The sequence below is a fragment of the Sinocyclocheilus grahami genome, unplaced genomic scaffold (genome assembly GCF_001515645.1).
Source record: "Sinocyclocheilus grahami isolate Dianchi unplaced genomic scaffold, SAMN03320097.WGS_v1.1 scaffold1124.1, whole genome shotgun sequence".
NCBI lineage: Eukaryota > Metazoa > Chordata > Actinopteri > Cypriniformes > Cyprinidae > Sinocyclocheilus > Sinocyclocheilus grahami.
Window position 1 is genome coordinate 270068 of NW_015506303.1, and position 6198 is coordinate 276265.

Here is a 6198-nt window from a genome sequence, read left to right on the forward strand (position 1 = left end):
GTTGCTGAACATAATGCAGTCCCATGTTTACTGCATTGTCCACAGACCTGTTTGCTCTGTAGGGAAACTGAAGAGGATCCAGCAAGGGTCCAGTGATGTCCTTCAGGTGGGCCAGCACCAGTCTTTCAAAAGACTTCATGACCACAGACGTTAGAGCCACAGGTCTGTAGTCATTAAGTCCAGTAATTTTGGGTTTCTTTGGGACGGGGATGATGGTGGAGCGTTTGAAGCATGAAGGGACTTCGCACAGCTCCAGTGATCTGTTGAAGATCTGTGTGAAGATGGGGGCCAGCTGGTCAGCACAGGATTTCAGACAGGCTGGTGTAACACAGTCTGGGCCTGGTGCTTTTCTCCTTTAATGACAATTTAATGAACACAGGTGAACAGAATGACTAATTTAACAGACTGGGGAAAACTAGGTCACAGGGGAAAGACAGAGACCGAAAACAACAGACATGTAACAGATTGGATGGTCGACGACTGACCAAGGTGGAGCCGGAGGAACATTAAGTGGCAGTGTAGCAATATTATTTGCAAACACGTTTAATCCAATCTCGTACCAAGTTGAAGAGTTTGTAAAGGGTAGACTTTTAAAAGTGAAAGCACAAGTGGAGAATTATAATTTTGTTTTTATTTGTGTGTATGTCACCAACTCAACAATTGAAAGGATGTGTTTTTTAGATGCACTATGTTCTGTTTTACAAAATGTTTCTAAAGATGGTTATTTTTGGGAGGTGATTTTAATTGTACAGTGAGTAATTGTGACAGAAACCATATTGAACCCCATATGCCTTCAAGAAATCGTCTCATTCAAATAATTAATTAGCATGAGTTAAGTGATGAGCGGAGGTTTTTTTCATGAGGATAAAAAACAATATACTTGGGCACATGCACGTGATAATGTCTTATGTCTGGCAAGATTGGATAGATTTTATGTGTATAAGTATCATGCTGGTATTTTTTAAAATTGTTGTATTTTTCCTGTTGGTTTCTCAGGTCATTGCATGGTACAATGTTCTTTTATTTTGAATTATGTTAAGGGTTAAATCTTTGAAAGAATTGTATAATCACTACATAGAAGTGAAACAGGTCACCAGTTTTTTATATCTGTGAGGTCTCCTTTCTTGGGAAGGAGGGTCAGGACTACTCAGAGGTAGAAGACCTTCATCCAGACTACCACTGAGTACTTCTAAAATATCCTCTCCTAATACTTTCCAAAAGCACTTATAAAAGTCTATTGGTATGCCATCAATTCCAGGCACCCTTCCGGATTCCATGCTCTGAACAGGCTTATGCAGTTCTCCCAGGTTAAACACCCCTGAAATCCCTGCATTAGCTTCATCAGACACCTTTGGGAAATCCTTGAAGAAGACAATCTCATTGATATAATCTGATCTTAATTCACTTCTGTACAATTTCTCATAAAAAACAATTGCCCTCCTTCTAATCGCTACAGGATTGGACAACAAAATTCCTTCCTCAGATTGCAAAGCATGAATGATACTTTTTTGCCCATTTTTTCTTTCAAGACTAAAGAAAATCTTTGAAGGTGCATCAATTTTATCAAGACTAACAAATCTTAACTGGACCAAAGCCCCCTGTGTTTTAACCCCTAATAATTATGCTAGTTGTAGGGCCTCTGCGAACAGACACAAATGAACGATTGAATCTCTTCATTCCACCGGAAAAACTAAGGTCTCCTATCATCCATGTGAGAGTCGTAAAACTGAACCATGGTCAGCCCAGGCGCCAATTGTCTCAAATAAGTTCCTGTCCCGCTCAGCTTATCTTTACCAGAAACACAAAGAGAGAGTGATTTACACAACCACCTCCTGGGTCGGCAAGCCCTAAGACAGCAATAACTGACTAATTTAAGCAACAGAATGTCAGTGTTGTCTTGTGACTGGCTTCAGCATAAATAAACCATCTAATAAACAACAGAACAAAGAACATGGTATCTGGAAATGTTCCAGCGACAGACACGCCCGGACCCCATGACCGTTTAACGCATAAATTGATAATCCGATAAACAGAAAGTGACAGATTAATAGCTCCATGTCCGAGCGAGAAGAATGGCAGATCAGCCCTGTGACATTGTCATGACCTCAGGACATCTCCCCTTTTCTCCCTGCATTCCAAAAGGGACGCACCCTTTTCTCTCTCCTTCGGTCAGACAAAGGGACATAAAACTTACAACAGACAATTTCAAAAGACAATCATTTAAGTATAAAAGGGCAACTATATCCACAAATAATATGCTTTCTGTTTGATGTGTTATTGTAACCTATGACGTTTAGTCAATGTTTTATAACCCCTTTTAGTAGAAAAAAGTATTAATGTGTATGCAAACTGCCAGATATTTGAGTTTGAATGAAAGCTTGCTTTATTCGCCGAACATTGGCGTGAATGAAAAATTGGTATCCGGCATCATTTTCTGGTGATAATATTGTTTATAAATAGTTATTAAAACTTTCAGAAATACTCCCCACCGGAAACATGTGACCCATGCCTGATCAAGAGAACAGTGTGGGGCGTGGCTAAGCCTTGCAAGTAATGTCTGATTGGAACAACGATCTGGGAGACGGACTTATGCAGCAGATCAAAAACCCAATGCAAAGCAGATTAAATTGCCTTTCGCCGCTTGCTCTCCCAACCGAGGCCTTTTGGCCTTTGTGTTAATCACACTCCAACTTGCGCTCACAAGCTGCACCATCAAGCGATCGGTCATCCAGAACTCAAACACTCCGTTGAAGCTTCATGAATGCCAGAGATCTTCAAAAGCCTAAAGTCTTGCAAACTTAAATTCTCTCAGAAGAACTTCCAAAGCCTCTGCGTCACCAGGCAACCAACCAATCACCACCGAGGGCTCTCCCAAAAGGATGTCATCCAGACGTCATCTCAGCAACCAATCCGAAGCCCGGGATTCCTTCAAGCAGCCAACAAGGAAGCTTTTCATCACAAACGCAAGTAACAAACAAAGTCTCCTGTCTGCTGAAATCGGTGTTGAATTGATCTTAAAGTAGTAAATGTAAGACAAATCTCTGCTTTGTGATTCTCTCAGGTTGAATTTAAAAAACTTGTAGAAAATGAGTGTTAGAACTTTGGTAACTTCATGCAAACTCCGTTAATTCTCATTCTTCAGAACTGTATGTGTGTGTTTTAGCTTAGTTTAATGTAATCTAGAATAGCCAATACATTCGTGTTTCATTTATAAAGAAGTATTTTCTTGTGTTGTGACATTTTTTAAAGTTAAAACTCTGCCCAGATCACGTTACCTAGCTCGTAGCTTATAACCTATCAAAAGTATGTATTAACCTGTGGCCAGGGAAAATACAAATATTCAAATTGTTAAGATACACGGACGTTAACGTCTCGCTGGATAAACAGTTAATAAAGTGTAAACTTATCAAATTTGAAATCAGTTCTAATCAGGTTGACTTCGAATCTTCAGATTTGATTCCTCTCAAAACCTGAGCTAAAACAATAATTAATTCCCTTATAAAATAAAATAAAAAAAGTATTTCCTTACATAGTTGATTATTTCTTTTAGAAATAATTTTCAAATAACTTTGTTGTTTTGTTGATTCTGCCAATTCCTGTATCTTAAATATGTCAGTCTATAAGTATTTCATTAACTGATTTAAAGCTTTGGTACTGTTGTGAGCATACTGCTGACAGTACTGTTTAATCTGTACCTTACCAAAATCCCACCATTTTTGTAAAGATTGAAAAGATGCTTATTTTCTTCTGTAATCAGCCCAAAACTATTTAAAAGTGCGTATAAACTCCTTATTATCCAGCAAAGTTAAATTAAAGTGCCAGTAAGCACTTTAAAGGGTTAGTTCACCCAAAAATGAAAATTTTACTCACCCCCGAGGCATCCTAGGTGTATAAGACTTTCTTCTTTCAGACGAATCCAGTCGGAGTTATATAAAAAATTGTCTTTGATCTTTCAAGCTCTATCGTTGTACTCAGCGGATTGTAGGATATCAGACCGAATCAGACAATCTAAGATTTGGTCAAAACATGGTTGAGGCACGAGGAGTCCAAATTCCACAGAGGTCCAAGACAACAGGATGTCATAAATCAGACCCTAGCCAGTCTGAAGCAAGGCTAACAAACTCTTTCACAGAACAGCTTTCAACATTAAAACAAAAGAACACTTATTGACAATTCCAAGGAGATTGTCAATTTTGGGGGCAAGTTATCAAGAATAATGGTCAAAAGAGATGCACAGCGTGACCGTCACATGGAAACATGTGATAGTGATCACAAGCTCTTCGGATTGACTTTTCAATCCGAAGACTTTTCAGAGATTCCTACAGACCTCTTAATCTCTGGTCTTCATGCATTCACAGAATGGCACGGAAACTGCCTTTCCATGCACCTAAATGACACTAAAAGGACTCGAGCAACTAATCATTGCTGCTATATATAACCCCATATCATGTATGTAACCCAACTGCTTCTGTGTACAACTGGTGGCGCAAGCTAGGTTAAAGTGATTATTGCACGTGCTCCTCCAAAACATTTGTTAATAAAACAACACTTCACGAGTTCACACTTACATATAATAAACTGAGTAAAGGTTATGCGTATTTGGTGTGCTGTCCGGGGAGAGGGCTCTGAACTCGGTAATCACTCTCGAGGCCGGTGTACTCCCCCTGTCCAAGGAGAGGTGTCCGAGCTCGGTTTTTTAGCCCAGACCCAGAGCGCTCCCCCAAAGATGCAATTTAGTACGGGACAGCAGCCAGAGAGGAGCGTTGAAAACACCCCAAAATCAGTGGAGAAAAACAGAAAAGGCTCCTGCGGGAGCAGACACTGTTGCGACAGTAGAGAAATACAGATAAAGGCTCCTGCGGGAGCAGACACCGCTGCGGCAGTGGTGAAATACAGATAAAGGCTCCTGCGGGAGCAGACACCGCTGCGGCAATGGTGAAATACAGATAAAGGCTCCTGCGGGAGCAGACACAGCTGCGGTAGTAGGGAAATAGAGAAAAGGCTCCTGCGGGAGCAGACACTGCTGCGGCAGTGGGGAAATATGGAAAAAACTCCTGCGGGAGTGGGGACTGCTGCGGCAGTGTGGGAATTAGGTGAGGCTCCTGCGGGAGTGGGGTGCTGTTGGGATGGACTGCTATAGATGGATTAGGTGATGTTAAAGGGGGTTAGCTATGGTTGGACAGTGGGGCTGCAGGCCATGGGTAGGGGAAGGGGTTGAGAGTGGGGTAAGGAAAGGGCTGTGGATGGGTCTGCGCCACTAGCGGAGGCGTGCTCACGCCTTTCCAGAGTGGATAAATTTGAAAATTCTGTTTTCACGTTGTAGTATGGACTGTGGAAATTGAGGCTTTTGAAAACGATGACGCATGTTTAGTCATGTGTCTCATTGTACCAGTAGACATGTTTATACCGGTAAGCTAATTTTGCAGTTATGTGCTATTCACTTTCGCACTGTTGCTAAAGATATTTACTTTGCGCACTTTATGTACTCTTTATATTACAGTCCTAAAAAGACAACAGAAAATTTACTCACAATTGCTGCGGCAAAACACGAGGGCAGTTGTGTTTTAGATAAATTCTTAGTGAGCGCGCCGTGGGCGTGTCAGTAAATGGTGAATTATTTCCGTAAATTAATTGATCCTGCCAGAAGAATTGCGTGAAACTTATTATGTCTGTTCCGTCTGTATCATCTCAGTGAGGTTTTATACATGCACAGTAAGGCGAATGTAACGCTTTCAGACATTTCAGTGTGGATGATAAACTTTGGAAAAAATGTTTGCTTCGTGGTTAAAAAATGGCATCAACATCCATTTATGTCATAACATCATTTAACAAACTTTAGCCACAAAAACCTGCCTTTAGCTACTTCACCTTTAAATGTATTAATTTGCAACACGGCCTGCACCGTTAGCAGGGGCAGCCTCGAGCTAGCATCTGCTAAGAGAGCTGGAGGCCCGGCTGCGTACAGCGCAGGAAGAGAAGAAGAAAAAGCTATTTTTTCACCGGAAGAGCCGCGGTGAAAGGCTGAGCCGCAGCGGGAAGCGAGTGAGGCTTTGCTGTGGTGAGATCTGGGGAGTGGCCCAAGCTCGTTGAAGGCCTACTACTGCTGCGACCCAGTGCTCGAGGAGAGCCGGGTCTTGTGCGGGACGATGGTGTTGTCGAGCGGCCATGTCTGGTGGAGAAGGAGTGATCACGGGTCCG